General features: G+C 40.3%; 1 protein-coding gene across 1 annotated transcript in view; it reads left to right on the top strand.

Moving 5' to 3' along the window:
- Nucleotides 1–16679, top strand: part of LOC103014259 (zinc finger protein 501-like) — a 36096-nt gene extending 19417 nt beyond the window's left edge. Inside the window, 2 exon segments of the mRNA XM_057533440.1 lie at nucleotides 14460–14586; nucleotides 15347–16679. The gene's annotated coding sequence lies outside the window, so the exon portion shown is untranslated.
- Nucleotides 16680–16920: the final 241 nt, after the last annotated feature.

The following is a 16920-nucleotide window of genomic DNA, read 5'->3' as shown; positions in this document are numbered from 1 at the left end:
TAAAGAACCTGAGGTTCATTAAGTCCTGAGACCAGGTGTGTGACCTCAAGTCCCAATCTGAGTTGCATGGTTTCAGGGAGACCCCTTGCAGGGCCTGAGAGTGGGCACTTGTGTAACACTCGTAAATTAATTGTCCAAGGAGACACACATGCTGACAAAGCAAGAGACTTTATTGGAAAGGGGTGCCTGGGCGAAGAGCAACACAGTAGAGAACCCAGGAGAACTGCTCTGCCATGATGCTCGCAATTTCGCTTTTATGGTAACAGGGTTAGTTTCCGGGTTGTCTCTGGCCAGTTGTTCTGACTCAGGGTCCTTTCTGGTGGTGCACTCACCTCTCAGCCAAGATGGATTCCAGCATGAGGGGGATTCTGGGAGGTAGGCAGGACATATCATCTCTTCCCTCCTCCTTTCGGACCCTCCCACATTCTCCCAGTTAGCTTTCAGAGGCAGCACCTCTCTGTCGGAACTTCCTGTTGTGAGACAACTCAGGCAAGTGGTTATCATTGTGCCTGGCCAAGGTGGGCGGTTTCAGTTCCCTAACACATTCATTTTCCTTTCTTGTGCTGTATTCTGTAGATATGAGTATATGAGTAAAATGTCTTTATACGTTCCCCTGTTGAAGGCTCTTCTTTGCTTATGTGTTTCTTTTTTCTTCTTTTTTTTTTTGTTTTTGGTCTACTTTCTGTATTTATAGCCATACCTGCCATCTGTTCTTGTGTATATACAGCATGCATTTGTCTAGCATATATGTTAAAATTATTCTACTTAAATGAACATTTCCACTTTTTAATTTTGTTTTGTTCTTACTGATTTTAACTTAGTTCTTTGAATGAAATTATACATATTTTTCAACTATCCCATTGTTAGATTTTGATACAGACTTATTATACATTACATAAACTTAGTTTTACAGCATACACACACTTAGAGGGTTTTGGGGGTTTTTTAAGAATTTTTATTGGAGTATAGTTGATTTACAATGTTGTGTTAGTTTCAAGTGTACAGCAAAGTAAATCACTTATAAATATACATATATCCATTCTTTTCTAGAGTCTTCTCCCATATAGGTCATTACAGAGTACTGAGTAGAGTTCCCTGTGCTATAAAATAAGTCCTAATTAGTTATCTGTGTTATATATAGTAGTGTGTATATATCAATCCCAGTCTCCCAAATTATCCCCCCTTCCCCACTTTCCCCCAGTAACAAGAAGTTTGTTTCTACACCTGTGGCTCTATTTCTGCTTTGTAAATAAGTTTATTTCTATTATTTTTTGTTTTTCAGCGATATCATCATCTGTCTTTCTCTGTTTGACTTATTCACTCAGTATGACAGTCTCTAGGTCCATCCATGTTGCTACCAATGGCATTATTTTGTTCTTTTTTATGGCTTTTTTATCCAGTGTGTATATGTACCATATCTTTATCCACTCCTCCATCGGTGGACACTTAAGTTGCTTCCATGTCTTGGCTGTTGTAAATAGTGCTGCAGTAAACATAGTGCTGCTTGTATCTTTTTGGATTATGGTTTTCTATGGATATATGCACAGGAGTGGGATTGCTGGATTATATGGTACTTCTATACTTAGTTTTTTAAGGAACCTCTATATTGTTCTCCATAGTGGCTGTACCAATTTACATTCCCACCAGCAGTGTAGGAGGGTTCCCATTTTTCCACATCCTCTCCAGCATTTATTATTTGTAGACTTTTTGATGATGGCCATTCTGACCGGTGTGAGGTGGTTCCCACTGTAGTTTTTATTTACATTTCTCTAATAGTAGTGATGTTGAGCATCTTTTCATGTGCTTTTGCCCATCTGAATGTTTTTGGAGAAATGTCTATTTAGGTCTTCTGCCAGTTTATTGATTGGGTTGTTTGTGTTTTTTTGATACTGATCTGCATGAACTGTTTGATTATTTTGGAAATTAATCCCTTGTCAGTTGCTTTGTTTGCAAATACTTTCTCCCATTTTGTGGGTTGTCTTTTCATCTTGTTTTTGGTTTCCTTTGCTGTGCACAACCTTGTAAGGTTAATTAGGTTCCATTTGTTTATTTTTGTTTTTATTCTCCTTACTCTAGGAGGTGGGTCAGAAAAGATCTTCCTGCACTTTATGTCAAAAGTGTTCTGCCTATGTTTTCCTCTAAGAGTTTTATAGTGTCTGGCCTTCACTTAGGTCTTTAATCAGTTTTGACTTTATTTTTGTGTATGGTGTTAGTGGGTGTCCTAATTTCACTCTTTTACATGTAACTGTCTAGTTTTCCTAACACCACTTATTGAAGAGACTGTCTTTTCTCCATTGTACATTCTTGCTTCCTTGGTCATAGATTAGGTGACCATAGGTGTGTGGGTTTATCTCTTGACTTTCTATCTATCCTGTTCCATTGATCTGTATTTCTGTTTTTGTGCCAGTACCAAACTGTTTTGGTTACTGTAACTTTGTAGTATAGTCTGGAGTCAGGGAGCCTGATTCTTCCAGCTCCGTTTTTCTTTCTCAAGGTTGCTTTGGCTATTTGAGGTCTTTTCTGTTTCCATACAAATGGTAAAATTATTTGTTCTAGTTCTGTGAAAACTGCCATTGGTAATTTGCTAGGGACTGCACTGAATCTGTAGATTGCTTTGGGTAGTATAGTCATTTTCACAATAGAGATTCTTCCAGTCCAAGAACATGGTCTATCTCTCCATCTGTTTATGTCATGTTTGATTGCTTTCATCAGCATCTTACAGTTTTCTGAGTACAGGTCTTTAGCCTCCTTAGGTAGGTTTATTTTTATTATTATTATTTTAATAAATTTATTTATGTATTTATCTTGGGCTGCATTAGGTCTTTGTTGCTCCATGCAGGCTTTCTCTAGTTGTGCCGAGCGGGGGCTGGGCTACTTCTTCGTGGTGGTGCGCAAGCTTCTCATTGCAGTGGCGTTTTTTTCTTGTTGTGGAGCACGGGCTCTAGGCATGCAGGCTTCAGTAGTTGTGGTACGGGGGCTCAGCTGTTCCGTGGCATGTGGGATCTTCCCAGACCAAGGCTCGAACCCATGTCCCCTGCATTGGCAGGCAGATTCCTAACCACTGCGCCACCAGGGAAGCCCCTTAGGTAGGTTTATTCCTAGGTAGTTTATTCTTTTCATTGCAGTGGTGAATGGGATTGTTTCCTTAATTTCTCTTTCTGATCTTTCATTGTTAGTGTATAGGAATGCAAGAGATTTTTGTGCATTCATTTTGTATTCTGCAGCTTTACCAAATTCACTGATGAGCGTAGTAGTTTTCTGATAGCATCTTTAAGATTTTCTCTGAGTAGTATCATGTCATCTGCAAACAGTGATAGTTTTACTGCTTCCAATTTGCATTTCTTTTGTTTCTTTTTGTTCTCTGATTGCCGTGGCTAGAACTTCCGAAACTATTGGCAGGAGTGGACATCCTTGTCTTGTACCTGATCTTAGAGGAAATGCTTTCAGTGTTTCACCTTTGAGAATGATGTTAGCTGTGGGTTTGTTGTATATGGCCTTTATTATGTTGAGGTAGGTTCCCTCTATGCCCACTTTCTGGAGAGTTTTTATAATAAATTGGTGTTGAATTTTGTCAAAAGCTTTTTCTGCATCTATTGAGATGATCATATGGCTTTTATTCTTTAATTTGTTAATATGGTGTATCACATTCATTGATTTGCATATATTGAAGAATCTTTGCATCCCTGGGTAAATCCTACTTGATTGTGGTGTATGATCCTTTTAATGTGTTGTAGTCAGTTTGCTAGTATTTTGTTGAGGAGTTTTTGCATGTATGTTCATCAGTGATATTGGCCTGTAATTTTCTTGTGTGTGGGTGGTATGTTTGGTGTTGATATCAGGGTGATGATGGCCACACAGAATGAGCTTGGGGGTGTCTCTTCTTCTGCAGTTTTTTATAGGTGTTTTCTTTTTAAATGTTTGATAGAGTTCTTCTATGAGGCCATCTGGTCCTGGTCTTTTGTTGGAATTTTTTTTCTAAATCAGTTTTAATTTCAGTACTGGTGGTGGTTTGTTTGTATTTTCTTTTTCTTCCTGGCTCAGTCTTGGTAGGTTGTACCTTTCTAGGAATTTGTCCATTTCTTCTAGGTTGTCCATTTTATTGTATATAGTTGCTTGTAGTAGTCTCTTAGGAGCCTTTGTATTTCTGTGGTGTCCGTTTTTATTGATTTGAGCCCTCCCCTGTTGTTCTTGATGACTCTGGCAAGGTTTATGTTTTCAAAAAAACAGCTTTTAGTTTCATTGATCTTTGCTATTATTTGCTTTAGGTGTAAGTAAGGTTAGGTTGTTTATTGAAGATTTTTCTTGTTTCCTGAGGAAAGATTGTATTGTTATAAACTTCGCTCTTAGAACTGCTTTTGCTACATCCCATAGTTTTGGATCAGTGTGTTTTCATCATCCTTTGTCTCTATGTAAGTTTTTGATTTTCTTTTTCATGTTTTCAGTGATCCATTGTTTTTTAGTAACATGTTGTTTAGCCTCCATGTGTTGGTTTTTTTTTTAATAGTTTGTTGTGTAATTTATTTCTAATCTCCTATGGAAAAGGTACTTGATAGGATTTCACTTATCTTAAATTTGCCAAGGTTTTCTTTGTGGCCCAGAATGTGTTCTATCCTGGAGAATGTTCTAGGTATACTTGAAAAGAATGTGTATTCGGTTGCTTTTGGATGCAATGCTGTTTAAATATCAATTAAGGCTATCGTGTCTAATGTGTCATTTAAGGCTTGTTTTTCCGTATTGATTCTCTGTCTGGATGATCTGTCCATTGGTGTAAGTGGGGTGTTAAAGTCCTCCCATCATTGTGTTGCTGTCAGTTTCTCTTCTTATGGCTGTTAGCGTTTTTTGCATTATAGATTGATCCCTTGATCATTGTGTAGTACTTCTTTGTCTCTTGTAACAGTCTTAAAGTCTATTTTGTCTGATATGAGTATTGCTACTCCAGCTTTCTTTGGATTTCATATAGGCAATTTCTTTTTTTTTTTTTTTTTTCTTCCCATGGCTTGAGGGATCATAGTTCCCCAACCAGGCGTGGAATCCAGGCCCTTGGCATTGAAATGATGGAGTTCTAACCCCTGGACTGCTAGAGAATTCTTGTCATTTTCTTAATTGTTTTGAATTTGTTTTTGTCTGGTTTTCTCTCTTCCCTTCCTTTTGATTTCATCTCTTGTGGTTTGATGATTATCTTTAGTGTTGTGTTTGGGATTTTTTTTTTTCTTTTTTTGAACCTATTGTAGTTTTTTGGTTTGCAGTCTGCATGTGTTTTTTTTATTTTGTTTTTCTTTTTGGCTGAGTTGGGTGTTTGTTGCTGTGCGGGGTCTTTCTCTAGTTGCGGTGAGTGGGGGCTACTCTTTGTTGCAGTGTGCAGGCTTCTCATTTCCATGGCTTCTCATTGCAGAGCATTGGCTCTAGGCACATGGGCTTCAGTAGTCGCAGCACGTGGGCTCAGTAGTTATGGCTCGGGGGCTCTAGAGTGCACGCTCAGTAGTTGTGGCACACAGGCTTAGTTGCTCCGTGGCATGTGTGATCTTCCCGGACCAGGGCTCGAACCTGTGTCCCCTGCATATATGTGGTTTTTATATAGCACTCTATATATGTACAGGATTGTTTTAAGGTGCTGGTGTCTTAATTTCAAATGCAGTTCCCATTTCCTGCATTTGTACTCTCCTCATGGTTGCTGTTTTGATATCATATTTTGTGTGTGGATGATTTCCTTCTTTTACTGTATGTTTGCCTTTACTGATGAGCTTTCCCTTTTGTGATTTTTTTGTTTCTAGTTGTGGCCTTTTCTTTTCCACCTAGAGAAGTTCTTTTAGCACTTGTTGCAAAGTTGGTCTGGTGGTGCTGAATTCTCTTTACTTTTGCTTGTCTGTCTGTAAAGCTTTTAATTTCTCCATCTAATCTGAATGAAAGCCTTGCTGGGTAGAGTATTGTTTGTTGTAGGTTTTTTCCCTTTCACCACTTTAAACATAAATATATTGTGCCACTCTGGCCTGCAGAGTTTCTGTTGAAAAATCAGCTGATAGCCTTATGGTTATCATTCCTTTGTATGTTATTTGTTGCTTTGCCCTTGTTGCTTTTTTTTTTTTTTTTTTAGTATTAGTTGTTTTGTTTGTTTGTTTTTTTATACTGCAGGTTCTTATTAGTCATCAATTTTATACACATCAGTGTATACATGTCAATCCCAATCGCCCAATTCAGCACACCACCATCCCCACCCCACCGCAGTTTTCCCCCCTTGGTGTCCATATGTCTGTTCTCTACATCTGTGTCTCAACTTCTGCCCTGCAAAACGGCTCATCTGTACCATTTTTCTAGGTTCCACATACATGCGTTAATATACGATATTTGTTTTTCTCTTTCTGACTTACTTCACTCTGTATGACAGTCTCTAGATCCATCCACGTCTCAAAAAATGACTCAATTTCGTTCCTTTTTATGGCTGAGTAATATTCCATTGTATATATGTACCACATCTTCTTTATGCATTCGTCTGTTGATGGGCATTTAGGTTGCTTCCATGACCTGGCTATTGTAAATAGTGCTGCAATGAACATTGGGGTGCATGTGTCTTTTTGAATTATGGTTTTCTCTGGGTATATGCCCAGTAGTGGGATTGCTGGGTCATATGGTAATTCTATTTTTAGCTTTTTAAGGAACCTCCATATTGTTCTCCATAGTGGCTGTATCAATTTACATTCCCACCAACAGTGCAAGAGGGTTTCCTTTTCTCCACACCCGCTCCAGCATTTGTTGTTTGTAGATTTTCTGATGGTGCCCATTCTAACTGGTGTGAGGTGATACCTCATTGTAGTTTTGATTTGCATTTCTCTAATAATTAGTGATGTTGAGCATCTTTTCATGTGCTTCGTGGCCGTCTATAGGTCTTCTTTGGAGAAATGTCTATTTAGGTCTTCTGCCCATTTTTGGATTGGGGTGTTTGTTTCTTTAATATTGAGCTGAATGAGCTGTTTATATATTTTGGAGATTAATTCTTTGTCCGTTGATTCATTTACAAGTATTTTCTCCCATTCTGAGGGTTGTCTTTTCGTCTTGTTTATGGTTTCCTTTGCTGTGCAAAAGCTTTGAAGTTTCATTAGGTCCCATTTGTTTATTTTTGTTTTTATTTCCATTACTCTCAGAGGTGGATCAAAAAAGATCTTGCTGTGATTTATGTCAAAGAGTGTTCTTCCTATGTTTTCCTCTAAGAGTTTTATAGTGTCCAGTCTTACATTTAGGTCTCTAATCCATTTTGAGTTTATTTTTGTGTATGGTGTTAGGGAGTATTCTAATTTCATTCTTTTACATGTAGCTGTCCAGTTTTCCCAGCACCACTTATTGAAGAGACCGTCTTTTCTCCATTGTATATCTTTGCCTCCTTTGTCATAGATTAGTTGACCATAGGTGCGTGGGTTTATCTCTGGGCTTTCTATCTTGTTCCATTGATCTGTGTTTCTGTTTTTGTGCCAGTACCATATTGTCTTGATTACTGTATCTTTGTAGTATAGTCTAAAGTCAGAGAGTCTGATTCCTCCAGCTCCGTTTTTTTCCCTCAAGACTGCTTTGGCTATTCGGGGTCTTTTGTGTCTCCATTCAAATTTTAAGATGATTTGTTCTAGCTCCGTAAAAAATGCCATTGGTAATTTGACAGGGATTGCACTGAATCTGTAGATTGCTTTGGGTAGTATAGTCATTTTCACAATGTTGATTCTTCCAATCCAAGAACATGATATATCTCTCCATCTGTTGGTATCATCTTTAATTTCTTTCATCAGTGTCTTATAGTTTTCTGCATACAGGTCTTTTGTCTCCCTAGGTAGGTTTATTCCTAGGTATTTTATTCTTTTTGTTGCAATGGTAAATGGGAGTGTTTCCATAATTTCTCTTTCAGATTTTTCATCATTAGTGTATAGGAATGCAAGAGATTTCTGTGCATTCATTTTGTATCCTGCAACTTTACCATATTCATTAATTAGCTCCAGCAGTTTTCTGGTGGCAGTTTTAGGATTCTCTATGTATAGTATCATGTCATCTGCAAACAGTGACAGTTTTACTTCTTCTTTTCCAATTTGTATTCCTTTTATTTCTTTTTCTTCTCTGATTGCCATGGCTAGGACTTCCAGAACTATGTTGAATAATAGTGGTGAGGGTGGACATCCTTGTCTCCTTCCTGATCTTAGAGGAAATGCTTTCAGTTTTTTACCATTGAGAATGATGTTTGCTGTGGGTTTGTCATATATGGCCTTTATTATGTTGAGGTAGGTTCCCTCTATGCCCACTTTCTGGAGAGTTTTTATCATAAATTGGTGTTGAATTTTGTCAGAAGCTTTTTCTGCATCTATTGAGATGATCATATGGTTTTTATTCTTCAATTTGTTAATATGGTGTATCACATTGATTGATTTGCGTATATTGAAGAATCCTTGCATCCCTGGGATAAATCCCACTTGATCGTGGTGTATGATCCTTTTCATGTGTTGTTGGATTCTGTTTGCCAGTATTTTGTTGAGGATTTTTGCATCTATATTCATCAGTGATATTGGTCTGTAATTTTCGTTTTTGTAGTGTCTTTGTCTGGTTTTGGTATCAGGGTGATGGTGGCCTCATAGAATGAGTTTGGGAGTGTTCCTTCCTCTGCAATTTTTTGGAAGAGTTTGAGAAGGATAGGTGTTAGCTCTTCTCTAAATGTTTGATAGAATTCACCTGTGAAGCCATCTGGTCCTGGACTTTTGTTTGTTGGAAGATTTTTAATCACAGTTTCAATTTCATTACTTGTGATTGGTCTGTTCATATTTTCTGTTTCTTCCTGGTTCAGTCTTGGAAGGTTATACCTTTCTAAGAATTTGTCCATTTCTTCCAGGTTGTCCATTTTATTGGCATAAAGTTGCTTGTAGTAGTCTCTTAGGATGCTTTGTATTTCTGTGGTGTCTCTTGTAACTTCTCCTTTTTCATTTCTGATTTTATTGATTTGAGTCCTCTCCCTCTTTTTCTTGATGAGTCTGGCTAATGGCTTATCAATTTTGTTTATCTTCTCAAAGAACCAGCTTTTAGTTTTATTGATCTTTGCTATTGTTTTCTTTGTTTCTATTTCATTTATTTTTGCTCTGATCTTTATGATTTCTTTCCTTCTGCTAACTTTGGGTTTTGTTTGTTCTTCTTTCTCTAGTTTCTTTAGGTGTAAGGTTAGATTGTTTACTTGAGATTTTTCTTGTTTCTTGAGGTAGGCTTGTATAGCTATAAACTTCCCTCTTAGAACTGCTTTTGCTGCATCCCATAGGTTTTGGATTGTTGTGTTTTCATTGTCGTTTGTCTCTAGGTATTTTTTGATTTCCTCTTTGATTTCTTCAGTGATCTCTTGATTATTTAGTAACGTATTGTTTAGCCTCCATGTGTTTGTGTTTTTTACGTTTTTTTCCCTGTAATTCATTTCTAATCTCATAGCGTTGTGGTCAGAAAAGATGCTTGATATGATTCCAATTTTCTTAAATTTACTGAGACTTGATTTGTGACCCAAGATGTGATCTATCCTGGAGAATGTTCCGTGCGCACTTGAGAAGAACGTGTAACCTGCTGTTTTTGGATGGAATGTCCTATATATATCAATTAAATCTATCTGGTCTATTTTGTCATTTAAAGCTTCTGTTTCCTTATTTATTTTCATTTTGGATGATCTGACCATTGGTGTAAGTGAGGTGTTAAAGTCCCCCACTATTATTGTGTTACTGTCAATTTCCTCTTTTATAGCTGTTAGTAGTTGCCTTATGTATTGAGGTGCTCCTATGTTGGGTGCATATATATTTATAATTGTTATATCTTCTTCTTGGATTGATCCCTTGATCATTATGTAGTGTCCTTCCTTGTCTCTTGTAACATTCTTTATTTATTTTTTTTTTTTAAGGATTTTCTTATTTATTTATTTATTTATTTATTTATTTTTGGCTGTGTTGGGTCTTCGGTTCGTGCGAGGGCTTTCTCCAGTTGCGGCAAGCGGGGGCCACTCTTCATCGCGGTGCGGGGACCGCTCTTCATCGCGGTGCGCGGGCCTTTCTCCATCGCGGCCCCTCCCGTCGCGGGGCACAGGCTCCAGACGCGCAGGCTCAGCAATTGTGGCTCACGGGCCCAGCTGCTCCGTGGCATGTGGGATCTTCCCAGACCAGGGCTCGAACCCGTGTCCCCTGCATTAGCAGGCAGGTTCTCAACCACTGCGCCACCAGGGAAGCCCCCATTCTTTATTTTAAAGTCTATTTTATCTGATATGAGTATAGCTACTCCAGCTTTCTTTTGATTTCCATTTGCATGGAATATCTTTTTCCATCCCCTCTGTTTCAGTCTGTACGTGTCCCTAGGTCTGAAGTGGGTCTCTTGTAGACAGCATATATATGGGTCGTGTTTTTGTATCCATTCAGCAAGCCTGTGTCTTTTGGTTGCAGCATTTAATCCATTCACATTTAAGGTAATTATCGATATGTATGTTCCTATGACCATTTTCTTAATTGTTTTGAGCTTGTTTTTGTAGGTCCTTTTCTTCTCTTGTGTTTCCCACTTAGAGAAGTTCCTTTAGCATTTGTTGTAGAGCTGGTTTGGTGGTGCTGAATTCTCTTAGCTTTTGCTTGTCTGTAAAGCTTTTGATTTCTCCATCAAATCTAAATGAGATCCTTGCTGGGTAGAGTAATCTTGGTTGTAGGTTCTTCCCTTTCATCACTTTAAGTATATCATTCCACTCCCTTCTGGCTTGTAGAGTTTCTGCTGAGAAATCAGCTGTTAACCTTATGGGAGTTCCCTTGTATGTTATTTGTTGTTTTTCCCTTGTTGCTTTCAATAATTTTTCTTTGTCTTTAATTTTTGCCACTTTGATTACTATGTGTCTCGGCCTGTTTCTCCTTGGGTTTATCCTGTATGGCACTCTCTGCGCTTCCTGGACTTGCGTGGCTATTTCCTTTCCCATGTTAGGGAAGTTTTTGACTATAATCTCTTCAAATATTTTCTCTGGTCCTTTCTCTCTCTCTTCTCCTTCTGGGACCCCTATAATGCGAATGTTGTTGCGTTTAATGTTGTCCCAGAAGTCTCTTAGGCTGTCTTCATTCTTTTTTCTTTAGTCTGTTCCGCAGCAGTGAATTCCACCATTCTGTCTTCCAAGTCACTTATCCCTTCTTCTGCCTCAGTTATTCTGCTATTGATTCCTTCTAGTGTAGTTTTCATTTCAGTTATTGTATTGGTCATCTCTGTTTGTTTGTTCTTTAATTCTTCTAGGTCTTTGTTAATCATTTCTTGCATCTTCTCGATCTTTGCCTCCATTCTTATTCCGAGGTCCTGAATCATCTTCACTATCATTATTCTGAATTCTTTTTCTGGAAGGTTGCCTGTCTCCACTTCATTTAGTTGTTTTTCTGGGTTTTTTTCTTGTTCCTTCATCTGGTATATAGCCCTCTGCCTTTTCATCTTGTCTCTCTTTCTGTAAATGTGGTTTTTGTTCCACAGGCTGCAGGATTGTAGTTTTTCTTGCTTCTGCTGTCTGCCCTCTGGTGGTTGAGGCTGTCTAAGAGGCTTGATGGGAGTCTCTGGTGGTGGGTAGAGCTGACTGTTGCTGTGGCGGTCAGAACTCCATAAAACTTTAATCCACTTAACTGTTGATGGGTGGGGCTGGGTTCCCTCCCTGTTGGTTGTTTTGCCTGAGGCAACCCAACACTGGAGCCTACCTGGGCTCTTTGGTGGGGCTAATGGCAGACTCTGGGAGGGCTCATGCCAAGGAGTACTTCCCAGAACCTCCACTGCCAGTGTCCTTGTCCCCACGGTGAAACAGAGCCAGCCCCCGCCTCTGCAGGAGACCCTCCAACACTAGCAGGTAGGTCTGGTTCAGTCTCCCCCAGGGTCACTGCTCCTTCCCCCGAGTCCCGATGTGCACACTATTCCGTGTGCGCCCTCCAAGAGTGGGGTCTCTGTTTTCCCCAGTCCTGTCAAAGTCCTGCAATCAATTCCTCCTCTCGTTGCCAGACCCCCAGGTTGGGAAGCCTGACGTGGGGCTCAGAACCTTCACTCCAGTGGGTGGACTTCTGTGGTATAAGTGTTCACCAGTCTGTGAGTCACCCACCCAGCAGTTGTGGGGTTTGATTTTACTCTGATTGCACCCCTCCTACCGTTTCACTGTGGCTTCTCCTCTGTCCTTGGACGTGGGGTATCCTCCTTGGTGAAGTCCAGTGTCTTCCTGTCGATGATTGTCCAGCAGCCAGTTGTGATTCTGGTGCTCTCGCAAGAGGGAGTCGCCCTTGTTGCTTTTAATATTTTTCCTTTGTGTTTAATTTGTATCAGTTTGATTAATATGTGTTTTGGTGTGTTTCTCCTTGGGTTTATCCTGTATGGGACTCTGCACTTCTTGGACTCAGGGGAGTGTTTCCTTTCCCATGTTAGGGATGTTTTCGGCTGTAATCTCCTCAAATATTTCTCAGGCCCTTTCCCTTATCTCTTCTTCTGGGACCCTTATAATGCAAATGTTGGTTCATTAAATGTTGTTATTTCCACCACTCTGTCAATCCAGCTCACTTAGTCGTTCTTCTACCTTAGTTATTCTGCTATTGAATCCCTCTAGTGTATTTTTCATTTCAGTTATTGTATTGTTCATCAAATCTACCTTTCTTTTAAACATTTCTTGTATCTTCTCCATCTGTTTACATTCTTTTTCTGAGATTTTGAATCATCTTTACTATCATTACTCTGATTTCTTTTTCAGGTAGATTGCCTAATCTTCTATGTGATTGTACTCTTCAAATAATGCTTATGTATTGTTTTATTTATTTTTGGCTGTGTCAGGTCTTAGTTGCAGCACACAGGATCTTTCGTTGAAGCACACGGGCTCAGTTGCCCCACCACGGTATGTGGGATCTTAGTTCCCTGACCAGGGATCAAACCTGCATCCCCTGCATTGGAAGGCAGATTTTTAACCACTGGACCACCAGGGAAGTTCCTGAATAATATTTATTTTAGTGGAAAATCATAAATGATTAAGATATCTTGTTAAAATACTTGTTTTAAGGGTGATAAAATGAATCATTGTAAGTGTAAAAAGTTATAATGCTTTGTGAATCCTTAGCAAGATGTTAAGAACTCAAGAAGGTATTTCTGTGTTTCTACAATGCAGATGGACTAGAGATCAAGTCCTATAGCTTGTTGCAGTTCTTTTAAGTTTAAAGAGTCAGCAATGATGCCCAGTTATCCCCAACTGCTGGAGGCCAAGCACTTTTACTCTGATTCTGGCAAGAAACCCCTTTTTCAGAGTCATTTTCAATGTGAATTCAGTAAATTGTGGTTCATGATCTCTACCCCTGGAGAAGCTAGTAGGAAATTACAGATAGTCTCTCTGAACAGGTATGGAAAGAAAAAAATGGATATATCAAAGAATATGGTGGATAAATATAAAAAGTACACATTCTTGAATCCTATTATATAATGTTAGCATAATTCCAAATCAGAATTTAATCTATGGATTATGTAAGGTGGAGTTTTTTTTTAAGATTTTTAATATTTGTAAAGGAAGAAGAACCATTTCCTCCCCAACACAATCCCTTATTCTTCTGGCTCACTGGGCTCCAGTCACACTAGCCTCATGGATGCTGCATGACTCTGATAGAGAGGCTTTGCACTTTTTTGTCCCACTTCTGGACAGCCTTTTCTCAAGGTATCCACATGACCTTATGGCACAACTCTATAACATTTTCTGGTCTCTTTTACATGCTTTATTTTTCTCTTGAGTATTTGTCTTTGCCTGAAATATTAAATGGTTCACTCATTAATGTTTCACATTCAGCAGAATTACTTATGGCCCCTGCACTGGTGTCAGGTGTCTTCGTGGACTTGGTGCCTGTAGACCCTAGGTTTTATGGACAGATTCCCAGTTTTGGCAGCCAGTGGACTGAGACATGAAAGGTTGTCTTAGTAATGGGGCTAATACATACAAATGCTTGAGGATGTGATTGAGATGGGAGTGCTCTAGGACTTGTAGGTCTTTGTTAACAACTGGTAAGGACAGAGAGCAAGGGGGCCAGAGTTAGAATGGTAGCAGACATGTAATGTATGAGGAGGTCCAGTGAGTAATATGCATGTGGGGAAGGTGTATGAAGTAATTGCCCCAGGCCCTAGTACTAGGAGTATAAGAGAGAAGGATGGGGCTAAGTTTGCTTGTGTCTGGGAGACATGATAGTGGGTACACTCAGGCTGTTGTCTTGGAGGAAAGGGAAAGGGCCCTGCATAGCAGGCTCACAGATTAGATGGTATCTATCTGTCCACCTGCCTGTTGTTGCTCAGGGTTGTACATACTGATCAGGGAAGCATGAAGTTATTGGGCCCCACTGCCCTCTATGTCACAGAGCTGGGGTGGATGATGAACCCAGAGTGAGTATGGGCTGGGGTTAGAAGTACTTATGGGGTCCTGGGGAGAGAGGCTGCTTATGTACAAATCTGTCCCATCATCACAGGGCCCTGTGACCTTTGGGGACGTGGCTGTGTACTTTTCCCAGGAGGAATGGAAGCTTCTTAATGAGGTGCAGAGATTCCTGTCCTCTGATGTGATCCTGGAGACCTCTGTACTTGTTGTGTCATTGGGTAAGGCCCTCCCCCCTATCAGCATCCTGGGCAGGTCTCTGCCTTTCCCCTTTTTTCCAAAGGCAAGTCTGTTTTTTCACAGCTAGACAGTGGGCATATCTCTATTACTGCTTCCCTCTCATCTGTGTTATTGGTGCCAAGGCTGAGTGAGTGTGTATATGACTTCCTTTTAGAAGGAAGTATCCCCAATACCAGCAGCTCTGAAGTTTTTTCAGTGAAGTTTTTCTGGGACATAAGACTTGGAATTAGTTCAGTGGGTTCCATTAGTCTCAGCCACTCACTGCTAAATTGACTCTGTAGACCCATGCACCTCTGTGCTCCAGGTTCTGCCCCCTTCCAGCTGATATTTCCTGGGCCCTGACTATACCAGGAATTGTTGGGATCCAGCATGGTCACTGGTTCATTTTGTGATACTGTTTTTCTTTCCTGAGGTTTTTTTGGGGATTGGTTGTTTTCCTGGGCTAGTACTGACTGCTCACCTGTCCTGTCTTTCCCTTAGGACTTGCATTTTCTAGGTCCCGTGTTGTTGTCCATCTGGAGCTGGGAGGTGAACCCTGGGTACATGACAGAGTGGACATGACTCCAAGCCCCAGCATGAGGGGCTCAAAGTGGGCTTGGCTCCACTGATTTGGCATCAGGGGTTCAAATTATATCAGGATCATGTCCTGTGCCCCACAGTGTTTTGCTGCCAAAGCCAGTGACTGTGTACCATATTTCTGTGTGCACTCCCCCCATCATTGTGTCATTTCTCTGCTTTCAGGTTGTTGGCACAGAGCAGAGCACAAGGAGATAACTTCTGAGCAGAATGTTTCTGTAGAAGTGCCACGAATAAATCAAAGACAGACCTGTGCATCTGGAAGTCCTATCCCTGGGAGAGGTGCTGCCTGGCCTTAGACAGTAGTTTGTGTGTAGCTGAAGACTTGGGAACAATTCCTGGCCAGAAACTGTGTGTGTCAGGTGAAATTTCACCAGCACAGTGGAGGGAAACTCTTTAAAAGAGACATGGGTAAGGCCTTTATGAGGAGCCACATAGTCCATGCATCCAAGAACTCTTTCACATGCCAGGAGGCTGGGAAGGATTTCCCTGGTAGCTCTAGCCTTCTCCAGCACCAGGTCACTCCACAAAAGGATGGTGGCTGCACAGCGGTGTTTCACAATGGTCAGCGTCTCTATAAGTGCCATGAATGTAGGAAAGTCTACCCCTGGATGTATAGGCTTGCAGAGCGTGAGAGTCCACACAGGAGAGAGGCCTTATGAAGACAGTCACACTGGAGAAAAAAAACACATGCATGCACTAAATATGGAGAATTCTTCAGCCAAAGCACCCAGCTTACTGAACGCCAAACAAACAGGTCACACCACAGAAAAAGACCATATATGAGTGCAGCAAATGTAAGAAAGCTTTCAGCCAAAGGTCTATAAACCTCATCTGTCACCAGAGTTCCTACTGGAGAAAGGCCTTCAAATGAGATGAGGAGAGCAGCAAATGAGCTGTCTCCTTAGTTAATACATCATATACTGAATAGGCTCTGTGAGCAACTCATCAACGGAAGTTGAATGCCATACATCTGAACAGCCCTAGTGTGCAGACTGCCTGTGAGTACGAGGTTTGTAGGAAGCTTTTCAGGAGCTATGCTGTACTTTGACTTACTGTCACGGGGTCTTTATGTTTCATATTCTAATTTTTTTTTTTTGGCCACATCACACACCATGGTGCCTCTACCCCAACCAGGGATCGAACCTGTGGCCCCTGCAGTGGAAGTACAGAGAAGTCTTACCCCTGGACCACAGAAGCCCCTGGTTTCATATTTCAAAATGAATGAATAGGGTTGTATCCCTTTTACATTCTAACAGTATGGGAACCTTCCATCTCCTGTGTTCCTCACCAGTAGTGGGTTGGTATGGTTAGTGTTTTGAATATTACCTGTTTTAAAAGTGTGGATACATGCCTCACTGTGGTCTGATGCATTTCCCTAGTGATTCAGGATGTTGAACATTCCTGTGTTCATTTGCCAGGTGTATGGTCATCTTTGATTAAATGTCTTTTTATTAGCTACTGTGGAGACAATAAAAAGAAATGTGTTGCAACTTGATTTTTCTCAGTGACTTTGCTGGATGGAATAACATTTAGTAACCCCACGTGTAGTCCTCACTATTAACATAGTTTCCATTACTGTAAGTCTAGCTAGACACCTACTTTAAAAAAAAATCAAACCCAACCCCCCCCCCCCACTTGTTGTGTTTGCCAATTTCCCTGGTACGAATACTCCAACTGTGGGGAGTTTCACACTGTGAACAGGAGGTTATTTTACTGAACCAGAGGTGCAAGAAGCC

Source organism: Balaenoptera acutorostrata, chromosome 19 (genome assembly GCF_949987535.1).
Source record: "Balaenoptera acutorostrata chromosome 19, mBalAcu1.1, whole genome shotgun sequence".
NCBI lineage: Eukaryota > Metazoa > Chordata > Mammalia > Artiodactyla > Balaenopteridae > Balaenoptera > Balaenoptera acutorostrata.
This window is presented reverse-complemented; position numbering and strand designations above follow the sequence as displayed.